The 24,520-nt window shown below is 47.7% G+C and overlaps 1 protein-coding gene and 1 pseudogene across 1 annotated transcript in view; one reads left to right on the forward strand and one right to left on the reverse strand.

Moving 5' to 3' along the window:
* The window catches only part of LOC116828088 (olfactory receptor 6N1-like), a 101,646-nt gene that overhangs the window by 47,254 nt on the left and 29,872 nt on the right, over nt 1–24,520 (forward strand). The window lies entirely within an intron of this gene.
* LOC116820388 (olfactory receptor 6N1-like) lies at nt 8,529–9,527 on the reverse strand (annotated as a pseudogene).

The raw sequence follows: 24,520 nt of genomic DNA on the forward strand, positions 1-24,520 counted from the left end.
GTGTCTCTTGCCTTCCTTGCAATCTTGAAGACTGGTAGGTGAGCAGCGAGGCCAGGATCCTCAAGCCAGGATGGAGACGGACCAGGGCAGAAAAGGAAAGGATCCTGCTGGATCAAATGTGAAGAGAGGACAGAACCCGGAGATGCAAGAGGAATTTTCCATAAACACGTCCAAGAGGGCAAGGTGCAGGCAGTGAGGGAGACCACAAAAAAACAAAACAAGACAAAGGTGCTCAGGGTCTTAGAGCAAGGCAAGAACCCTGACCTGGCAGAAAAGTGAGAGCACAAGATGGGGAGCTGAGCCCAAAGTGTAACCCAAGCCAGCCCGAGACAGGACACCTGGCTCCCACTGAAAACTAGCAGCCCAGACAGTAACAGCAGCAAAACTTAGGTAGGGAAATTGTGGCACACAGTCCAGATCGATGGTTCGAGCCTGTTACCTGGGACCCACCCTTGATTTAGTGAGGACAACACCTGGGCCAATCAGCAATCTCCAGCTTGGGTCATCACCAGTGGATGGGAGCTGAGAGGAGTCTAACAAACACCTTGGAGTGTGTCTCTTCATCTTGATCACTGCTGCATTTCTTAACTGGACACACATTCCACCCCCTGCTGGTCACTATTGTGGTAGCCTCCTGCTACAGAAGAAGTACAAGTGTCAATTGCTGGAGCTCATTCTGCAAAAAGCATTTGACCACATCTGCATGTTGAGCTTCTCATTCCCAAAATACTCCTACCTCTCCCAAATGCACAGGAGACATCTGAAGGGTCCTCAGGCTTCAGTTCTGTTGATCATTCATGGTCTCTTCTTATGAGGGTAGACTCTAGTCTTAAAAGGACTTGTTAACAATCTCTTTGACTGAGTCTATATTCTTCCACAGTGTCACTCAGGATTTCTCAAAGCTGGGCCTGAAAACATTCAGGAGACATTTTGGTCAGGAAATTAGAGAAGGGACTTTTATAACTGGGGCCTTTATTGTCCAGCTGGGTTTGAAGTGTCTTTGCATGGTTGAAAAATGAAATGTGGACATCAAACTTTGGTGCCTTAGACGTTTCTGAGATCTTTGATTTCCCTCTTAGTATTTCCTACACACACACACACACACTATAAGCTCCTCCCCACACCTTTAGCTGCACAGAGCACCTTCCAATAAAGCAGAACACTCAGAAAAAGCTTTGTGTGTGACCAAGTATTCATGGTTGGAGGGAGGGTAAGGCAGCTGTGAAGAAGTTTGTACTGAGTCCCACCTCTCATTCCTAAATATCCTGGCACTGCACAGCTGAGGGTCTTATATTGGAACTAATCCTTGACCACCTTAAATTTGGCTGAAATTTTCAAAGGAGCCCAAGGGAGTTAGGCACTGTGTACATGAGTTCACTGGGGCTCAAGCCTCTCCGGGGCGCAGGGGAGCCACACTGCCTCACTACACACCTATATCCAACTGGGATTTGGGTGTGTAATTATCTTAGGCTCCTTTGGAAATCCCAGCCTTCCTGTTTGCCATTCAGGGTTATCATGTGGCTATCACCTGAACTCAAGAGAACTAGCTCTACGAGGTTTAGAAAAGAGCAAACTGGAGGCTATCTAAAACCATACAGAAGAGGAGAGTGTTTTGTGCAGAGGAACAATTTACATACATACAGATGTGTGTACACACATCAATCAATGCAAATATTGTGGTATAGTCTGTGTAACCACTGTGTTTGTGCATCACAGTGTATTGTCCATATTCCCTGAAGTTGGCATTTCTATCACTAAGTTTTCGTTCAGATGACAGCTGTTCTATTTTGACCTGAATTAAACTAGTCTTTTGGGGCATGAATAAGACCATCCACTTATTTCTGATTACAGATCCCCGTAGGAGATTGTTGTTTCTTATCCAGTTCCAAATTTTTAAATAAGTAAAATTTGGTTCCAAAACTTTTTAATAAGGTCTCACTTCAACTCATAGCCATTATGGATAATTTTGTGTCTCCTGGTGTGTCTTGACTTGTTTTTCCCCAAATGCAATTGCATTTAGAGAAACTGCCTAATGAGTCTCGGAAGAGAGGGGAGGATGTTTCACATCACCATGAAGCACTATTTTACCTTGAGTGATGACTGTGCAGTATGATGGTGCATTACAATCCACTGGTTTTTGCTAATATTCATCCTCTGCTGTCTTGTAATGGTTATTTCATGGAATAGCTGTCCATTACTAATTCCTGAAAGCACTGTCATCTACTGGACACCTCAAAGAATAAATCTCTTTTCCATTAGGAATCCTGGACCGATATTTAGTGGCCAATATAGCTGATTATTTTTCTCTCTTCTTCCCCCTCCTTCACTTTTTGCCACCTAGTGGTCATTGTGAAGTATAACATCCCTTTCCTTCTGCTCTCCAATACAACATTACAGGCCATATTCTGCTCTGGTGTAAAGTGCTGTAGCTCTGATGGAGGCAGTGGGCCAGATTCCCTGCTGTCGTTGCCCCATTGAAATATACAGAACTATTCAATTTTGCCAGAGTTGAGAATCTTGCTCTATAGCTGACCTTTTCTTATCCTGCATTTTCTACAGCCATCTAGAGAGGTCTTTCTATATCAGCCACTTTCCCACCCCAGAGATTCTGCTGACATCTGACCTTCATTATAATTTATGCATATCACTCATCCAGTACAGTATCCATGCTAAGTTCTCATCAGTAATCCTATGCAGCAGCAGTTAGACAGTATTGCTCTCCTTCCTTCCTTCTCTCCAACCCAGGCTAAGGGCACATTTGCTTCCTGAATCTGCCACTTATTTGCTGAGTGGCCTGTGGGAAGTCACCTTTCTTTGATGTGCATCTGTTTCCATTCCCACCTTTGGTCTGGTTTATTAATTTAAAATGTAAGGCCATCAAGTCAGGGATCATCTCATACAGCGTTGAAGCCAAGTGAGCACAATAAGGCTGTGATCTTGGATAGGACATGAAAGCAGAGCTGTCAGAGATCAATACTACTACTACTAATTGCCCCTTTTGGCCTATTAATCTCTCAGATTGATAAGAAAGAAGTGGAATGGATATGTCTGGTGTTTGCCATCCTGAAGCTAATGGGCCTGGGATCACAAACAGTGCCTCCAAATAGTGAAACCCTAATTTTTCATTTCACAACTATGGTGAAAATTTGAGGTGCAAGAGATTTGAGTCTTTGCACAAGTTTGTCTTTATTTGAAGACTTTATGATGGGAATATTTTTTTCTTGTTGTGTCCCTAAACCTGTACTTCACCTGGCCACCGCTGACAACCATCGCAGTTGTGACTGTCTCTGAAAATGTATTTTTAATGGCACAACGCAAGATTTATAGGCAGAAACTCCATGGAAATTTAACCCTTTGTGTAAACTAGTTTTATTTTTTCATTAATTTTCTCTAAAGGTGTTGCACTCTGACACAGAGAAACATTAACAAACAACAGGTGTAATGCACATACAACAGGTGTAATGCGCAGGTTTAATGTGTTCTTCAACTCCAGCTACACGCACATTATCCGCTGCTGAGGTGGGGTTGTTGGAGTCCCCAGGGGGTTGTGGGTCCAACACTCCATTGAGATGAATGGTGCAGCTCCCCCCTCTGAGAGCTATAGTTTCAGGCTCTCTGCACACTCAAGCAGACAATAAGCATTAGGGGCAGCAAAGTGTGAGGGGTGAGGAAGGGGCGGCTACACTGTATAATGGGCACAGGGGGCAGTAGAGGATGAGGGGTGGGGAAGCGGCAGCTATACTATACAATGAGCACTAAGGGCAGCAGAGGGTGAGGGGTGTGTAAGGGGTGGCAATACAGAGAAGGGTAGGGATGAGGCCTAGCCAGGGGAGGATGAGGTCTGTGTCTGAGATGGGGAAAGAAAGGTAGACTAGGGGTGGGGCCGAACTGCGGGCAGGGCTGTGTCTGAAGCAGGGAGCTGATGGGCTCAGGCCAGGTTCAAAGTGCTGAGGTGGCTCCATTGATGCATTGGGAAGCGCTGAGGTTGGGTGGCTGGGGAGAGAGCAATGAGGGAGAAGTGAGGAGCAGGGGGGCTCAGGCTGAGGCGGGAAGCATGGGGCTCGGGGGGGAAGTCAGAGGTGGGGGGCTCCTCTTTAGGCAGGAGGGTGATAGGTTAGCTTGGGCTGAGGCAGGAAGCGAGGGGCAGGGGGGCTTGGGCTGAGGCGGGAAGTGAGAGACGGGGCTCTTGTTTAGGCGGGAGGGTGATAGGTTAGCTTGTGGGGATATTGAAGAAGGTTTGTATTAGAAATGAAAGTGATTCCCCATAATTGGTCTCATAACATTACCAAGTAAATGATCTCTTGGATTTATTGTTAATTTACAAGCTAATGTCTGTGTAAAACTTATAGTAAAAGATCTCTTGCATTTATTGGTAATTTACAAGCTACTGTCCATTGATTGCATCCCTTCTCAGAAAACAAAACTTGTAAACAGTCAATTGACTCTGTTCTCTAAGCCTGCTTTGTAACTGATACTTTGCAATTAAACCCATTTGTAAGCTTGACCCAGCAATTGACTCTAGGCAATACTTTGTAATTGACACTGTGTAAACTGTTAATTAACTCCCCACTTAAAACTGCATGCATCCCACGAAGTGGGTATTCACCCATGAAAGCTCCTGCTCCAATACATCTGTTAGTCTATAAGGTGCCACAGGACTCTTTGCTGCACTTAAAACTGATACATTGTAACAGCAACTGCTCTTACAGGCACACAGAAAAAAACCCTCCCTCTGTAACCAAGGGCAGAGAGTCTCAAACAAATTAGTAACACTCCGAAAGTAGTGGAGACAGTAAAATAAATGTGATTAAAGGAAGGAATGTCTGTGAATGAATGCTTGGGTTACATGAATGATCAGGGAGGTGCCAGCCTGGCAATACAGTATCCATCCGCAGAAGAAGGTGTCAAGTGGGCAGGGCCGGTGCAAGGATACTTTGTGCCCTAGGCAAAACTTCCACCTTGCACTGCCCTCCCCCACCCCTCCCCCCAGAGCATCGATTATAAACTTTCAAAAAATCGAATGCTGCATAATATGGCGTTGCTCGTTAGAATTAATACATGTTCAGCTTGAAAATTTATTAATTTCATTATTTAGTCTACATATTTAATGAAAATAGATGAATAACCTGACAGGGTATGGGGCTGGCTGGCTTCAGGTGCTGGGGTGTGGCAGGGGTTGGCTGGAGACAGGGGATGTGGGTTTGGCTGGAGGCAGGACGGGGGGGATGGGGTTGGCTGGAGACAGGGGATGTAGGGTTGGCTGGAGGCAGGGCAGGAGGGGTGCAGCAGGGTCTGGCTGGAGGCAGGGGGCTGTGAGGTTGGCTGGAGACAGGGCAGGGGGTGTGGGACTGGCTGGAGACAGGACGGGGGGTGCAGCAGGGGCTGGCTGGAGGCAGGGGTGTGTGGGGCTGGCTGCAGGCAGGGGGTGTGGGACTGGCTGGAGGCAGGGCAGGAGGTGCAGCAGGGGCTGGCTGGAGGCAGGGGGCTGTGAGGTTGGCTGGAGACAGGGCAGGGGGTGTGGGACTGGCTGGAGGCGGGGCAGGGGGTGCAGCAGGGGCTGGCTGGAGGCAGGGGTGTGTGGGGCTGGCTGCAGGCAGGGGGTGTGGGACTGGCTGGAGGCAGGGCAGGGGGTGCAGCAGGGGCTGGCTGCAGGCAGGATAGCAGGTACCAGGGCCGTCCCTAGATATTCTGGGGCTCTAAGCAGGCTTCCATGGTGGGGGTAGGCCTCTGGGAGGCACGAGGGGCAGGCCTCTGTGGGGGCCCGGAGCTGGCTTTGAGGGCAGGGGAGAACCACCCCCCAGCACTCCCCAGTGGCACGGCAGCGGCTGGGTCTCTGTGCATGCAGGCCCAGCCCTGCTGCAGAGCTCAGGGGAATGGGGCGGGCCTGGAGAAGAGCCAGAGCAGCAGGGAGCAGTGCAGCGCCCCTGGCAGCCGGAGGAGGAATGACATCACTTCCCGGCCAACCAGCCAGGGCTGATCAAAACCGCAGTGCGAGATGAGCATCCTAGACATCTTAGGCACCGCTTTTTGGTGCCCTCAAATCTTGGCACCCTAGGCAGCCGCCTAATTTGCCTAATGGTTGCACCGGCCCTGTAAGTGGGAACAACCAGATGACCCCCGGAGGGCAAACTGGAATCCACCTCACCATCTCAAAGGATGAGAAAAACAAACATCTGACAGCATGGAGCCCCAGGAATGTGCCATCTACTGATTGATTCAGCAACAGCAGGATGGGGCAATTCCCGTAGACGGACATAGGAATAAATCCCTATAAAAAAGGACTCTAAAGACTAAGAACTTTCAGTCTCTGATTCTGCTCCCAACCTCCAGGAGCATCAGGTGAGCATCTGACATGGACTTGGCTCCACTCTCGTAGAGAGGATACCTGGCCAGTTTTCTGTCATGAGCAACTTTCAGGCTGGTAACTATAACATCTATAGAGAACTTGAATGAATGATTGTGTGAATGAATAGATATACATAAGAAATAAGCAAATGATAGGAATAAGTAGCCAAACAATGTAGTTTACTGTTATCTTTTGTTTTATTATTATGTTCACAATAAATGTGACATAAATGTCTAACCCCTGTAATAAGAGCCTGATGGTTATTTTATTGGTATAACAAGCTCAGAGTGAGGTCGGGCTGAGAGATGGGGGCTCAGGCTGAGGTGGGAAGCAAGGGGTGTGGGGGCTCGGGCTGATGCGTGAAGTGAGAGGCGAGGGGGCTCAGGCAAAGGCAGGTAGCCCTGAAGCAGGTGGTGAGAGACAGGTCACACTGAAGTGGGAGGTGAGAGATTTGACCAGGTAAGGAAACTTTCTCTGCTTGTTTCATTTAAATTAAGATGGTTAAAAGCAGCCTTTTTCTTCTGGATAGTAAAGTTTCAAAGCTGCATTAAGTCAACGTTCAGCTGAAAACTTTTGAAAGAACCACCATGACATTTTGTTCAGTTACAAACATTTCAGAGTTAGGAACAACCTCCATTCCCAAGTTGCCCATAACTCTGAGGTTCTTGTGTACTTGTACCACCCCTTTATTAGTATTCAAGTTATGCTGCCATCTAGTGGTCATTTTTGAAAATAGCTCCCTATGTCTCAGCCTTACAGCTTGCTGCCACCCACTTTCCCATTATTGTATTGGACACTCCAATCTATTGGTCACGAGTCGGTATTTCTGACCCCTCGCCCACTTCTTGTACTTTGCTGCCATTTAGTGTCCATTTCTCAGCCTACACAGCGTAATCTCATCTCTCCTCATTCCTTTCCTATTGCTACATGTGTGCTGTTCCAAATGATAGCCACTAGGAACCAAATCACACATCATGATTGCAACATTAGTGGCTATGAGAGCGCAAACAACAGCAGCAGCTTTCAAAGTATTAGCAGGGGTTTCCCCTCCATTCAGTGCATTTGTCTTGATGTGGGGTCTGCTTCCAATGGAAATGCATAGATTGAACCTACCGTGACAGAGTCCCCATTGCTCTCCTGGCTGAGATTCTTAGAAGTGTCTATGGAAGTTAAGACATTTCACAGTGATTTGGGTGCCTAACTCCATTAGGTCCCTTGGAAAATCCTTTCCATTGTGTTGGAGCCCTACGGTTCTCTCACCATTGCCCAGGTCCCCTACCTCTGGCCAAGCCCTGACGTGCTGCTTGTGACTGAGCCAGTGCTGCCATGTTAGGCATCACAGGAGCTCTGTGTGTTGGAAGGCAGTAGCTTTGTAAGGCACCTGGGGCTGACTAGACACAGTGTCCTGAGAACTAGCCCTCTGGGGACATGCATTTGTCGCAGTGAGCTCTGGGGGCACTGATTGTAACAGGTCCCCTCCCTTTGAACTTCTCTGTGCAGTTGGTGGCAGAAGAGCAGCAGCTGCCCTGAAGGGCTGCAGGCAGATTCCCTCATCAGTGATGGTTTGACAGACCCAACCGCAAAAGTGGCCTCAGTTCAAAACCACAGCTGGGTCTGGAGACAATCCCAGTGGACCTAACATGTGCATATACTTCTCTGTAGTTGCCCAACCTCCCTGCCTCTAAGGGCCCAGGGAGCAGTTCCTTTGCCGGAGCTGGTCACAAGCCGGGCTTAGCTCAGATAAGAGCTATGAGGCTGTTCCTGGTGAAGTGTCCAGAGATCACTGCTGGGGCCTGGTTATTTCTGTCTGGCCTGTGAGTGCAGCGAAGGTGATTGGTCTGAAGAGGGCTATGCTGGCAATAAGCACAATTCCAGAGGTGGCATATTTCCCAGGCCTGTGTCCCCATATATGCTGCACCAGGAGTTAGTATTTTTATTGTCCAAACATTTATTTTGATCAAAAATGGCTTTTTTATGGATATAAAAATTGGTTAAAATTTGGTCTCCACTCTGCTTAGTGCCCAGTTAAAAACTCCATGATGGGCACCTGATTATGGCCACCTCACTCCCTGCTCCTTCCACTGAGATGCACAACACTGAGTGCTGAGATTTTCAAAGGGAGTTTTCTACTTAATTTTAATGGAGGCTGATGGCTGAAATCACCCAGGCAGCTTTGAAAACCTCAAGTTACATTATTATGTAGGTGTATCTGCACGTTGTTGTGAAAGCCACATTTACTGACTGCTTTGCACAAGGCTTCCTTGACCTCTCTGTTTCTCAGGCTGTAGATGAGGGGGTTTACCAGGCGAGTCAGGACTGTGTAGCAAAGAGAGAGCACTTTGTTCAGGTCTCTCAGTGTATCACGTTTCGGTAGCAGGTACACAATCATTATGGATCCATAGAAAATTGTCACCACAATGAGGTGAGAGGAGCAGGTGGAAAAGGCCTTTTGCCTCCCAGTGGCGGAAGGGATTCTCAGGATGGTGGCGATGATGCACACATAGGATGTCAGGGTTAGTAGGAATGGAGGCAGGGTGAATACAGAGACTAATATGAAATCCAGCAATATGACCAGGTGAGTGTCACTGCAGGAGAGTTCCATCAGTGGGATGGAATCACAATAGAAATGGTCAATTTCATTTGAGCCACAGAATATTAACTGCGATAGGAATAAGATAAAGATGGCAGTAACCAAACAGCCATTTAACCATGACCCAGCAGCCAGCTGGAAGCAAAACCTGCTATTCATAAGAGTTGAATAGTGCAGGGGTTTACATATTGCTAAATACCGCTGCACTATTCTAAAGACATCGCTGCTAGGAGATAGCATTCTGTACATGCCAGAGAACCACAGAAATACAGTTGTGTGATACACCCACTGACTGAGATGGTTTTGTCCCCAGTCAGGAGACTGGCCAGCATCCGGGGCAGGGTGCTTGAGATGTAGCAGGTCTCCAGGCAGGACAAGTTGCCCAGGAAGAAGTACATGGGGGTGTGAAGGTGCTGGTCAGCCACAATGAGCACCACAATGAGGGTGTTCCCGGCCACGGTTGCCATGTAGATCACTAGGAACATCAGGAAGAGAAGAATTTGCAGATCAGGGAGATCCCCGAATCCCAGAAGGATGAATTCTTTGATGGCCGTTTGGTTTCCCCAATCTCTGTCTGCCATGGTGTGAGTCCAGGAACAATAAATCAAGCTGTGCAATTGAAATGGAAGAACATAGAGTTAAAAGTTTGTTAAGTCTCATGAATTAATTCCATAAATATTTGGAAACTCTCCTTCCTGTCCTGATTACAGGCTGAAATTTTAAGCCTAAATGTAGAGTTCAGAGCAAAGTGCCAGAAGTCTCGGTTTATTTCTCAGGGTTTGAGACAAGGTGGGTGAAGTAATGCCTTTTATTGGACCAGCTACCTTGGTGAGAGACAAGTTTTCGACTACACAGAGCTCTTCAGAGTTTGGCAGACAGGACTCCAGTTCCGCTGAGGTTCTTGTCTTTCATCATTCTGCAGAAACGGGACTTTCTTATTAAAGAGACCTGCAGTTACCTGAAGGGGTGAACCGGTGAATTCTTTGATGGCCGTTTGGTTACCCCAGTGTCTGTCTGCCATGGGTTGAGTCTAGGAACAATACATCGTTTCCTAGATTGAATGGGAAGGACATAGAGTTAAAAGTTAATCAAATCTCATGAATCAATTCCATAAATATTCAGAAACTCACTCTCTCTCCTAGGTACAGGCTGAAATTTTAAGACTAAATGTAGATTTCAAAGCAAAGTGCCAGGAGTTTCAGTCTGAAGACTAAACATTGCTCTGATCGGGAATGATTACTATAACAACCCCTTTCAGTGGTAGCCAATACTGATAGACAGAGAAATGATCTGATCCGTCATATCGTATACCATCTAGTGATACCAGAGCTTAACAATGATGCTTAAATGCTGTATTTCACTTCTGACTATGGCCAGAATCATACCATGTCATAACTGATTGGAAAACTGTTCCCAGTGAGTAGTTATCAGTGGTTCACAGTCATGCTGGAAGGGCATAATGAGTGGGGTCCTGCAGGGATCAGTTCTGGGTCTGTTCAATATCTTCATCAATGATTTAGATAATGGCATAGAGAGTATGCTTATAAAGTCTGTGGATAATACCAAGCCAGGAGAGGTTGTGAGTGCTTTGGAGGATAGGATTAAAATTCAAAATGATCAGAACAAACTGGAGAAACGGTCTAAAGTAAAAAAGATGAAATTCAATAAGGACAAATGCAAAGTACTCCACTTAGGAAGGAACAATCAGTTGCACACATAGAAAATGGGAAAAGACTGCGGAAGGAAGGAGTACTGCAGAAAGGGATCTGGAGATCATAGTGGATCACAAGCTAAATATGAGTCAACAGTGTATCACTGTTGCAAAAAAAGCAAACCTTATTCTGGGATGTTGTAAGCAAGATACAAGAAGTAATTCTTCCACTCTACTCTGTGCTGATTAGGCCTCAGTTGTAGTATTGTGTCCAGTTCTGTGAGCCACTTTCAGGAAATATGTGGACAAATTGGAGAAAGTCCAGAGAAGAGTAACAAAAATGATGGAAGGTCTAGAAAACATGACCTACGAGGGAAGATTGAAAAAAATTGGGATTGTTTAGTCTGGAGAAGAGAAGACTGAGAGGGGACAAAACAGTTTTCAAGTACTTAAAAGGTTGTTACAGGGAGGAGGGGAAAAAATTGTTCTCCTCTGAGGACAGGACAATGAGCAATGGGCTTAAATTGAAGCAAGGGCGGTTTAGATTCGATATTAGGAAAAAATTCCTAACTATCAGAGTGGTTAAACACTGGAATAAATTGGCTAGGGAGGTTGTGGAATCTCCCTCATTGGAGTAGATTGGACAAACACCTCTCAGGGTATATCTAGATAATACTTAGTTCTGCCTTGAGTACAGGGGACTGAACTAGATGACCTCTCCAGGTCCCTTCCACTTCTACAATTCTATGACTGGGGCTCACACTAAGCCGGATCCTCAGCTGGCGTAAATAAAGGTAGCTTCATTTGTGTCAGTGGGCCAGATCCTCAACTGAGGACCTTTCACAAGACATGGATCTCACACTCCATCTCTGAAATTGTGCTATGAAAGCTGACTGGCACTGCAGTGGGAAGGTGAGGCTAAAACTGTTCATATTTATCTGAAGAAGAGCTCTGTGTAGCTTAAAAGAGTCTCTCGTTCACTACCACAAGTTGGTCCAATAAAATATATTCCCTCACCCACCTTGTCCCTCTAATATTCACAAATTCCATTCAGTCCTCTGTTTGGAAGGGGATATAGAAATGCAATGAGGAAGATAGTGCTCACCTGTAACTACAAGACAGCCCAAGCTTGAAGTGATGAGCTCCTGTTTCTCAGGGTTCAGGGGCCAAGACTCAAGATCCTCAGCTTGATGGTCCTCTTTCTGCAGAAACTGGGAGAAGGTAGAATGGGGATCTTTTGTTTCCCCCTCCCCTTATTCCAAGAACAAGGGGGGCATGCAACAAAATTAAAAGATGGGCAACTTAAAATCTATCAAATGAAATACTTGTTCATCCAAAGTGTAATTAAACTGTGGCACTCACTGTGATGATGGCAGACCAAGTTCTAGCTCATGCCAAGGTCCTCTGGTCTCAGCAGGACACTGACAGATAACACAGCAGGAATGAGTCTGGCTCACTTGTGGGATAATATTGATGTAAGCAGAGTCAGGATGAGCTCTCCCCTGACATCTGGTGGTGAATTATGGCAAGTGTGAAAAAGAACTTAGGGGGCTGATCTTGTTTGCATAGGCACAGCCAGTCCGTGTAGCATGAGCCCCAAATGGTCACTTTGAAAGCTGTGGGATCCCCAATTTCTCGGGTATTGGGGTAGGAGGAATAAAGTGTTGTTACCCTGATTATGTGAATGAAGGACTATGAGTTTGTTTTATGACAGAGTCTCACCACCAACTAAGTTACACTCGCTAGACAAGGGACATGGGTTCCAAAACCCAGTGAATTGAGAGAGGTTGGGGACAGGTGTGTGTACCTGATGGCATGGGCCCCTTTTGAGGGCCTGACACACCAATTGCTCCTCCTTCCGTCTTTCCACTGTAGAATAGCAGAGCTAATTTTGATTCTATTAGAAGTCTAGCTAGAGGCTGCTGAGCTGAATTCACTTTGTGCCAATAGTGCACTGGGGCTCCCCTACTACAAGCTGAAATAATTAAGAGCTGAAACCACTAAAAGAGCTAAAATTACTGAGCTGAGATCACTGAGTGCTGTGTTAACTAGTGGGGGAGCCTGAAGATATATTGCTAAGCAGCTGGCAGAGCAGTTTGCAGGATGGTTGGAGCGGCAAGCGCAGTGGAGTGGAGCAGCTGGTGGAGTGGAGCAGCGTGTGGGACTGTTGGAGCAGAGAGGAGCAGTTTGCGGGGACGGCTGGAGGAGAGGAGTGGAGCGGAACAGCTGGAATAGCAGAGCCGTTCATGGCGAAGGCTGCAGCAGACCTCCACAGAGAGGCAGGGCAGTTGGCCTCGGCCCATGTAAGGTGCCCCCTAACACCCTGTGTGCACCACTCCCAATTCCACCCATGCTTTTTGGGGGGGGGTAAAACTCTGCAGATGAACTTTTGAACTCTGGTACGGCACTGGCCAGGGACAGAGACTTTTGGGTTGTTGGACTTTGGGGTGATTTGGACTTAAGACCCTGAGGGGAAAAAGACATTGCCAAACTTACTTAGAGGTGGGTCTTTTTCTCATGGTTTGTGTTATGAATCCTGTTTGTGGTGTTTCCCCAATGTAATGCCTCATTGTTTCCCTCCTTTATTAAAAGGATTTTGCTACACTCACACTCCGTGCTTGTGAGAGGGAAAGTATTGCCTCCTAAAGGCACCCAGGGAAGTGGAATGTAATTGTCCCAGGTTGCTTGCTGGGGGCTTGACCCGGTTTTCCATTGCGTTATTGAAACGGAACTGCTGGATACTGAACCCGGGCCTTGTTGCTGCCAACTCAGAGGGGCAGAAGGGTTACATTAATAATATGGGTGTTGGAATTATAAGAAAGTTTTGAATGTTTGTCAGCTGCTACCTGCATTAATCTTCCCTGTAATGTCTGTTCGATCTTGTAATTTAACATTTGAGTGGTTGCAGTGAACTTCTGTGAGTATGAATCACCACACAGGAGAGGGACGTTAATGACTGTGAAGAGTTGCTCTTCCACAGACATCAAGCCTCTCCTGAAAAAGAAAACCCATACTTACCAGATCGGGTGACCAGATAGCAAGTCTCAAAAATCAGGACAGGCGATGGGGGGTAATAGACACCTCTATAAGACAAAGCCCCAAATATCAGGACTGTCCCTATAAAATGGGGACATCTGGTCACCCTAACACCAGGTGGGCAATGGGTGGATATTGCAACTGTAATCTCCCTACAACTGGATTGAGAAACAATCAACAAAAGGGCTAGAGACATATTGTTCTGCTCTCCTCCCTGTGAAGATGAGTCATGGAAGTGGATTGAGTTTGCAGTTCAGAGCAGATGGCAGGAGGGGGAGAAAAACCCCAAACAAAAGGAACTAGGGATCTCTGTCCTGACTGGATGCTTGGGGCAGGGTGTTTCTAGACATTAGCAAGAGATCCCCAGCTGCTTAGCCTGGGTTAGTCCTAAAAAAGATCAAATACAGCTTTGCTGCTGAGAGAAGCCTGTATTACCTTTTGAAACCTGAGACTGTGACTCATTCATGGTCTGTTTGCTTGCTTTAACCTTGTAAATAACTCTCAATTTCATTTTCCTGTTTTAATAAAACTTCCTATACAGTAGTTAACTATAGGATTGGCTCCAAGCGTCGTCTTTGGTGTGAGACCTTAAGTGCAATTGACCTGGGGAAGTCAGGAGTAACCTGAATATTGCTGTGATCTTGGTAAGGGAGGCCGTGTAACAGAGATACGCTCACCTGGGTGGCAGGACAGAGCGGCACAGTCCAAGGGAATTTCTGGGGGGACTCTGTCAAGGCTGTTAAAGTGCCTGAGGAGTTTGCACTCAGTGCAGGTTGGTTGGTGAAATCTAAGTTTTGACCTGACAACCAATGAGGGCTTTGTGCCCTGGTTTGTAACTGTCTGTCCTGAGTTTGGCACTCACACTCTTGCATCCCCATTGACAGCATCACACTCACTGCCACAGGAAGTCATAGATATGAAAGACTTAACTAGATTCCAGAAGACACTGGATGTTCCTGATAGTCATATAAATATCCAGAGTTATCATAATAATGGCACCAATAGAGATTGCCTTAAGCCCCAAACCATGAGGTTTAATATCCATTCCAAAACTAACTATTATAGACCAACACGACACATGTGAGGGGAGATTATCCCAGAACTGCTATTGCAGTGTTCTTACATTTGCCTCTGAAACATCTAGTCCTGCCTGCTCTCGGAGAGCGATCCTGGACAGGATGGCCCTTGGGTATGATCTAATCTGGCAATTCCTATGTTACTACATTCTCCTAGAGCAATACAGAGAAACCCCAAATTCCAGTTAGTTCAAGAATCTGCACTTTTGATATTTCAGCCTCTGACAGGCTGTTCCCTGAAAAAAAAGTTGACCTGGTGCAAATTACTTCATAATGCTTTTTGGTGATGATCGATACAAATAAATCATTTGAGAGGAGGTTGTCAAACTGTCTATACGATTGTGACATAAATTCTAATAGGAGATTAGGACGCTCAATTCCTAGGTGGCTTCAAAATCTCAACCATAGCACCTAAGCGATGTCTATATCTTGTTTATTCCCTGGGTTCGGCTGACTCATGGATTCTCTTGCAACCTGCCTGACTCAGATATAGTGACACAGTTTTTGTTATTTATTTTCTTCAAATTTCTTCTCATCCTCTTAATTTCGTTTTTACACTTTACCCACTTAATAACCCATTTTAATTTTCCTTTCTATCAACTTTACGTAGTTTTGATTTCTATTATTCTATTCCAGGCTTCACCCTAGTTATCCTGAGCCAGATCCTTAGCTGAGAACCTTTCACAAGACATATATTTCAATTTCCCCATTGTTAAATAGTGCTATTAACACCGACTGGCACTGCTGTGGGAAGGAGAGGCTAAAACTGCTAGCATTGATAGAGACAAGATGGGTGAGGTAATATCTTTTATTGGACCGACTTCTGCTGGTGAGAGGGACAAGCTTTTGAAAGTTAGAGAACTTGTCTCTCTCTTCAGCGGAACTTGGTCCAGTAAAAGATATCACCTCACCCACCTTGTCTCTCTAATATCCTGGGAGCAACACAGTTACAACTACACTGCAGACAATATTCATAAAGCACATTCATGCCCCTGTTTGGAAGGTGATGTAGAAACGCAGGCAGGAAGAGGGTGCTCACCTGTAACCACAGGACAGCTCGAGCTTCGAGTGATGACTTCTTATTTCTCAGGGTTTGATGGCCACGACTCGGTTTCTGCCAGTGAGGTAATTGGGTCTCATCATTTGATAGAAACTGGATCTTCTCAGCAAAGACACCTGCATCTACCTAAATGGACGCGCGGCTGCTGCGATCTATCTTACAACATGCTCTTCCCCCTTCACTTACAAAGTGCAGAGTCCTCATATTTGTAGCCTTCTTCATGGAAGGCTGCATCTCCCTTGATTCCACCTCTGAAGAGGTTGAGCCTGGGGAGTTAGCCCTGTGTTTTCTGTGGGTACAGTACAACTGTCCTCATGCAACCAACCTCCCACACCCAGAGGAATCGCCTTTCTTCTACCAGCTGTATGAGGTTATTGCTCTGCATGGCTGAAATGTAATGTAGCGCCCCTGGAGTGCATGGCCATGCAGAGCATGAAACTACTCAGCAATCTTTACTCATGTCAATTGTCCCATTGCCTTGAGTGGAACAATTGCATAAGAAAAAATGGCTAAGATGACTCAAACCTGACAGATTGGGTGCTGAAGCCACAGTTTAACAGACACACAGGAAAGTGAATGTAAAGTAAATTTAATCCATAGTTTGCAATTGAAGGATTTGGATGAAAGAATCTCTCTCTCCCACTTACACTCTGTAGTTAGGCGGTCTGGCTCCCCGCCACCCCAGAGGGGGACGAGCCTCTCACGACACCAAAGTGAGCGGAATCAGCAAATCCTGCACCTGCCCCTCAGAGGTCAGGGTGCAGGACAGGATGTATAAAAGGCCAACCCCAGAGCTCACTTGGAACTCAGCCACCAAAGTGACAAGACTCTTGTGGCGTAGCTCCCTATGGAGAGACCATGACGATCAGTGGCTGACATAAGGACTGGCCAGACCAGCTAATGCCTGATGATAGCCCAAGCCCAGAGATGCTGCCAAGCCTACAGCTCACCTGTTACCCTGAGGAACTGCCAGGCCTACCTCTTGCCAGCTACCCCAAAAAGCCCATGGTGTGTGACCCATGAAGGATGCCGTCCGGACCCTGGTACGTCTAGAGGGGGACGTAAGAAGTAGCCCAGAGGCAGCTAACCCAAGTCTGGCTGCAACACTGCCAGAGCCAATGTCAGTGTGCTGCGGTCAGGATCCCCACTGACACAGCAGCCAGTCTTCTGCCACTGCTAGGGCCCTGAGCTGGGACGCTGTGGAGTGGATGGGCCTGCATCCCCTCTGCCACTCACCTTGCTGATGGTAGTCTCTGCCTCTCCCAGGCTGCTATGAGCCAGGAGCCTGGGGTTTGCATTTGAACCTGTCTGCTCAGCCCTGCCTGAGGGCCTGAGCTACTGACTGTTGCCCACCCTGATCCAGGGTCCGGGCTTGCTACTATTGAACTGTTTGCTCCGCCCCCGGCCCCAGAGGGCTGGAGCTGCTGACTGGCACACTTGACCAAAGTAGCGAGGTGATCTGGCTCCCCGCCACCCTGGAGGGGGACGAGTCCCGGCCGAACAGCCTACACATGGTGGAGAATATGGGCATTGATTTCACGATCCTTGTGAGAAGGGATCTGTGGTGGAGCGTGCCCGGGCAACCATGGATATGGACAAGCTTATTAAGTTCTTAGCCAAAAGCCAACAACAGCAGCAGCAGCTGGTCCAGGATTGGTCGGGACCCAATAGCAACAGTTGATTTTGGAGCTGAGACGTCAGAACCGGGACCACCAGCAGCAGTTGGCGACCTTGTTGCGCCATCCTGCAGAGCCCCAGCCTGTGTGTGCCACTGGGTCCCCCAGCCTAGCCTCTCCTATCTGGTTGACAAAGATGGCCCCAACGCCAACCCAGAAGCTTTTCTGGTAACTTTTGAAAGGGTGGCGTTAGTCACAGGCTGAGCCCAAGACCACTGGGCTACAATTTTGGCCCCATATTTGACCAAAACCGCCCAAACTGTATATTGGGGCCTGTCCACAGACGCGACTTGAGACTACACCCGGGTAAAGGCAGCAATCTTAGATGTCTTGGACGTTAACCCAGAGACCTTCCGACAGAGGTTCTGAAGCTTGGTCTACCCTATGGGGGCCCAACCCCAGATGGTAGCCCAAGAGTTGAGGGAAGCCTGCAATCGGTGGCTACAGCCCGAAAGGCAAACCCTGGATTAGCTCGTTGAACAAATTATTCTGGAGCAATTCATCCATATACTCCCATCGCGAGGGAGGCCCTGGGTCCTCCACCTTCAGCCTACAACCTTAATGGTTGTCATCACACTCATGGAAGATTTTCTCGTCATTGAGGCACCAGTGGGACCGATCACTCAAGCTGCCCTGCCAGAATTGGAGCGCCCAAACCCAGAGAAAAGAGGAGCCAACTGCAGCGAACCACGAAATTCGTCACGGGGCCCGGAGTCCCGAACCTGACCTGCCAAAGTCCCAGTTCGACATGCTCCGGCACCTCGACCAGATGCCTGAGGGACCAACCGAAGCCTTCCCTGGGGCCAGGTGGGAACATTCTCCCAGCCTGGGCGCTTGGATATTGGACCCTGTTTTTCCTCTGGGAAATATGGCCATTTACAATGAGACTGTACTGAGATGGATTGCAGTTCGGCCAGGTTTGCACAGGAGAAGCCCATGCCCATCGCTCACAAGCCGCCAAGATTACAGTGCCAGTGGTTGTCAGGGATCACCCAACCTAGGCCATAATTAACTCAGGCTGCAGCCAAACACTGGTTCACCAAAGGCTCGGCCTCCAGACTGACCCATGCCTGGGCATGATCTGTCTACAATGCATCCACAGCGACATACAGCCCTACCCCAGTGTCCAAGTCCGACTGACCGTGCATGGGGTCACGTGATTGATGGTTGGCCTGGCTCCTCGGCTTGCCTGCCCAGTGATCCTGGGGCGGAACTGGCCAGACCTCCTGGAAGTCCTCCACTCCAATACCAATGAGAGGCCCGCAACTACCCCAGTACTGGAAGGGAGCCTCCCTGACACCAAATCAGAGAGGGAGGAGGTGCCAGACCCCAACAGACAGGAAGAGGAGCCCAAGGACTCCCCTCCAGAATCTTCTGCTGAACCCCTTCTTCATACTGACTTTTGTCATGACCCAAGGGCAGATCCCACCCTCAGTCACACTTATGAGCAACTAACCCCAGTCGATGGGGCCATAATTGACCTGCACCGGGCGAAGCAGTGGCCACATTTTGAACTGCGACAGGATCGGCTCTGTTGGGTAGAACAGGTCCCGTGCACTGGAGAACCCCAGAGCCAACTACTCGTGCCTTAATGTCATTGGCGAGCAGTAATGAAACTCGCCCACGACATCCCTGCTGCTAGCCACTTGGGCCATGAGAAGACTCTAGCTGGATAATGACACGCTTCTTCTGGCCCGACGTGCATGAGGAAGTAAGAAACTATTGTAACTTCTGCCCAGAGTGCCAGCTAGCCGCACCCCCCGTTGACACCCCATTAGCCCCATGCCCATAGTCGAAACACCCTTTGAATAAATGGCCATGGACCTGGTGGGGCTCTTCCTGAAAAGCACTGCGAGGTTTCAGTATGTCTTGGTCCTAATAGATTATGCTACTTGTTTTCCAGAGGCAGTACCGCTGCGGAGCATTACCGCCCGAACCATTGCGGGCGAGCTCATGAAGGTCTTTGCTCGTGTAGGCCCCAGGGGATTCTCATGCACCAGGGCACCAACTTTACCTCCCAACTGCTGTGGCAGGTGTGTAGGTTCCTGGGGATCAAGCAGTTGCGCACCACTATCTACCATCGACAAACTGATAGTTGGGTTGAACGGTTAAACCGTACTCTAAAAGAATTTTTGCACAAATTCCCCCCAGAAGAACTACGCCGGTGGGACCAGTTACTCTCGCCTTTGCTTCTAGTGATCCGGGAGGTGCCCCAGGCCTCTATAAAGTTTTCCCCTTTTGAGTTGTATGGCTGCCGCCCACGGGCATTGCTCGATCTTATACACAAAACTGGGAACAAGCTCTGTCACCAACCCAAGGCCTCTTTAAGTATGTCCTCCAGCTCCAGGAACGCCTCACTCAGGCCGGGGAGCTCGCCCGGGAAAACTTAAGGGCCGCCCAGGAGGCTAGCACGAACCTATAGCCGAGACACGCAGAGCCGTGACTTTAAACCTGGGGACTGGGTCCTGAGGGCCTGAGCTACTGCCTGGTTGTTGCCCGCCCTGATCTAGGGCCAAGGCTTGCTACTATTGAACTGTTTGCTCATCCCCCGCCAGAGGGCCAGAGCTGCTGACTGTTTGCCGCACAGTCAAGCTAATTCCCTGACACACCCAACCAAAGTAGCGAGGTCGTCTGGCTCCCCGCCATCCCGGAGGGGGATGAGCCCCGGCCGAACAGCCTATACACCCCCAGTGGAAATATTTTTCCCAACAAACTTTGATGTTATCAGTAATTACTAATGTAACCCTTCTGCCCCTCTGAGTTGGCAGCAACAAGGGCCAGGTTCAGTATCCAGGGGTTCCGTTTCAATAACACAAGGCATAACCGGCTCGAGCCCCCACCCAGTGACCTGGGACACTTACATACCATACCCTCCTGGGCGCCTCTAAGAGGCAATACTTCCCCTCTCGCAAGCACGGAGTCTGAGTGTAGAGAAATCTTTTTAATAAAGGAAGGAATCAATGCGGCATCCCATTGGAGAAACACCACAAACAGAGTTATAACACAAACCATAACCACCCCCCCAAGTACATTTGGCAATGTCCTTTCCCCCTTAGGGTCTTAAGTCCAATCACTCCAAAGTCCAACAACCCAAAAGTCTCTGGTCAATGCCACCCCAGAATTCAAGAGTCTATCTGTAGAGGTCCCTCCCCCCAGCCTGGGTGAAAGGGGCACCTTACGTGGTCCAGGGCCAACTGCCCTGCCTCTCCGTGGGTTCTGCTTCCGCCTTCTCCACGAACTGCTCCGCCTTACCAGCCGCTCCACTCTGCTCCTCCGGCCGTCCTCACAAACTGCTCCGCTCCACCAGCTGCCTCGTGAGCTGCTCCAGTTGTCCCAGCAAACTGCTCGGCTCCGCTCGCTCTGTGGGCTGCTCCACACGCCCCACAGCTACTCCGCTCTGCCAGCCGCTCCACTCCACCAGCTGTCCTGTGGTCCGCTCCAGCCATCCTCATAAACTGCTCCACTCCGCCAGCTGCTCTGTTCCACAGTATAGCTTCAGGCTCCCCCACTAGTTAGCACAGTACTCAGTGCTCCCAGCTCAGTAATTTCAGCTCTTTTGTGATTTCAGCTCTTAGTGATCTCAGCACATAGTAGGGGAGCCCAGTGCTAGTGCACCATTAGCCCAAAGTGAGTTCAGCTCAGCAACCTGTATCTAGAGTCTTAAGGGAATAAAAAATCAACTCTGACATTCCACAGTGGAGAGAGGAGGGGGTGCAACTGGTGCTTCTAGCTCCACAAGGAGCCTGCACCACCAGGCACAAATACCTGTCCCCAACCTCTCTCTATTCACAGGGTTTTGGAACCCATGTCCCTTGTCTAGCAAGTACCACCCAACTGAGGTTGAGTCATTTCTGTCACAAAGCAGTCCCACAGCTCGGCAGTCTGGGATGGGGTAGGCGTGCCTATGCAAATATTTGAGATTTCGCATTCCAGACATTCTTTCCACACTTCCCATACTTCACCACCAGATGTTAGGGTACAGCTCATCCTGACTCTGCTTACACTAATGTTAGTTTATTTAACAATATTCTCACCCTTCTGCTGAGCAGTAGCAGAATTCAGGGTCTTGCAGATTGATTTCCCATTGGAAAAACAGTGATATGTAGTCTGGCTAGTTTCTTAGAGTAACATGTTTGTTTTTATACTATATACACCAGTCCTGGAGCAGAGGTGACCACAGACAACATGCCGGAATCCTTCTTTTAGGGATCTCAGCTCATACGTCAGGAGCAGGACTAGCAGGACTCCCACAAAATACTTTCAGTCCAGGACCCTAAGGGTGAAAGCTGGGCCATCACCATTGACTGGGAGCTGGGCAAGGCAGGGTACTTCTCTATATGACCTCTCTGACAAGTGTAACTCTGATTCTATCTAATGCAGTTGCATCATGAACTAACTTCACATATTTTTCATGCAACAGGCCTCTGGTCTGTATCCTAATACCTGTTGCAATAGCTTCTCTATAGTCCAGTGTCATTCATGGGATGTGCCCTGTGGGTTGCCTGACCATTTTGTGTGTTGGATTCTCATTTCTGAGAGATTCCTGCCTCTCCCAAAAGAACAGAAAATAAATCATTTGAAATGGGAAAGGAAATCTCCAGGATTCTCAGTTTACCGGGGTGATGCACAGTGCCCACTTTTGGGGGAAACACTGTTTTAAGGTAAACTTCTTAGGTTTTCTGATCTTTGCTTTGGCCAGTGTTCATCCCAAACATCACTGAGTTCTCAAATTTGTACCTGTAAAAGTGCCAGAGAGATTGTTGAGATAACAGCTTGGAAAGGGTTTCCCATAAATGTGGCCTTTTTAATATTCAGTTCTTTTTGAGCCCCTCCCTGGTTACAGAATGGAACCTGGACATTTGGAGGCTGCCTAACTAGTCTCCCCTGTCCCTGGTCTTAGTGACTGAAGAGCTAGGGCACAGGACAATGTATTTGAACTCACGTCCTAGATGGAAATATCTGAGGTGTGAAAAACTTCATGCTTCAGGGCTTGAGCCAATCTCTAAGTATTAGAGATCCAGATGAGAGCAATAAGAGGGGCAGATTATCCCACCTCTGCCTCTTGTGGCGTTCTTACACCTTCCTCTTAAACATCTGGGTCTGGCCACTGTCGGAATATTGGATTAGATGGACCATGTGTCTGATCCAGTCTGGCAATTCCTATGTTCCTAGGGAAACAGAATAGGTGAAACTGGGGTCATCCTGCTCAAAGCACAGGCCAGTATCTGCCTTCTGGAATACTTGAATTAGACACTAACATAAGAGGGCACATTTGACAAGGTTAAGCTCCATCCACGAGACGGCAGTCCCCCGCCCCATTTCCCCTGCGCCCTCCTCCCCACACACAGCTGCTTAAGTTCTTTTGATATTGTCTATAGATCCATTCCGTTTCTGCATTACACTGTTCTCCACACACCTGCCTTCCAGAAGCTGGTATACAAGCACAATGTTCTTTTTGGTTAAAAAAAAATTTCTCATATGAACCCAAATAAAATAGGTTCAAATAGGTTTGTTTCATCCTTTGGGCGACAAACACTTTATATTTATTTATTATTAGCATGAGTGCAAAATTGATTGGGAAAACAAAATTCATGACCCCTTTTAGGCGTTTTTCATTTTTATGGTGATGGTCTTTTAACCTATCTCCCAGCTGACTAATTTTATGTCTCCAAAGCTTTTTTTGCAAACATTGCCCAATATGACTTCTTGATTCCTTATAAAATGAAAGAAAAATCCCATGGGGGAAAATACTACACATAACAAACACTAATTTAAATTTTTCCGAGATACCTGTCCAAGGTGGTGGCCTGTTTTAATAAATATAATAAATAATCATTAATAATAATCTTGTATCTGCTGCCATCTAGTGGGTATTTCAGAAAATAGCTGCCCATTTCTCCGGTTTAGAATATGCTGCCCTCTAGTGGACATCTTGCAGCATCACTGACCTTTCCACATTACTTTATCCTGTTCTGAAATCTATTGGTCAATATTCCTGACCCTTCCTCATTTCTTCCAATCTGCTGCCTTAGTGTCGATTACGCAGCATGACGGTCTATTGCTCTGTTCTTACCCTCTCCTCTCTTCTAGAGTTATCTCTAATGGATGTGCTATTAGCTGCCTCTTTCCATCCTTAATGCTCTTGTGTTCCCTTTGGTCATCATTCAGTATAACAGCCCATTTCTCATCCCTTACCCTCTGCTACCATTTCACATTCCTTGTTCCAGCATGATAAACTTTTCCTGACTTTAGGTAATGTTGGTGTCCTAGGAATGGCTTGGTTGTCTGCTTCTAATTCCCTAATTAACGTGCCTACAGGGATCCCCAATATCTTAATTTATGCCTTGCTCACTTGCATATTCCTCACTTTGGTTTCTAAAGATTTTTCCAGCTCATTACGTAGCATAGATGCGCATTGCTCCACAAAGCTCTTTCTTCACCGTTTATACTGGTGCCTTCTAGGCCTGGTCTACACTACGCCGTTAAATCGATTTAAACAGCGTTAAATCGATTTAACGCTGCACCCGTCCACACTAAACTGCTCTGTAAATCGAGCGATTTAAGGCGCTTTAAATCAATTTCTGTCCTCCTTGCAAACGAGGGAGCTAACCCTGAAATCGTATAACTAGCTTCGAATTAAGGTGAGTGATGGACGGAAGATCGCGTTAGTTGGCCTCCGGGAGGCATCCCACGTAGTCACCTACTGACCGCATGGTCCAGCACTCGAGAAGCATACGAGCAGGCGCGGCCAGGATACATCGAGACAAAGCCCCCGCGAAGCTTTGAGTTCAAGTTTCATGCGTTTAGGCCGCGCGTGGAGCTCTTAGTCATGCCAGGTGATTCTACGCCGAGCTCATCCAGCACAGGTAACCAATGTGCCGTCTCCTGCGAGATCGAAAAAGCAGCACCGGCCATGGACTGCCATGACTGTAGACTGCGATCTGATCGGCTGGTATGGGAGAGCGTGTGCTCGATTCAGTGCTGACAGGAATCCATTGAAAGACGGAAATTTGTAAGAAATATTGAAGAATTTCAAAGCTTGACGGGAAACGGCGGCGCACAGCCAGGGAATCAGTGCAGTGCAG

This window comes from Chelonoidis abingdonii, chromosome 13 (genome assembly GCF_003597395.2).
Source record: "Chelonoidis abingdonii isolate Lonesome George chromosome 13, CheloAbing_2.0, whole genome shotgun sequence".
Taxonomy (NCBI): domain Eukaryota; kingdom Metazoa; phylum Chordata; order Testudines; family Testudinidae; genus Chelonoidis; species Chelonoidis abingdonii.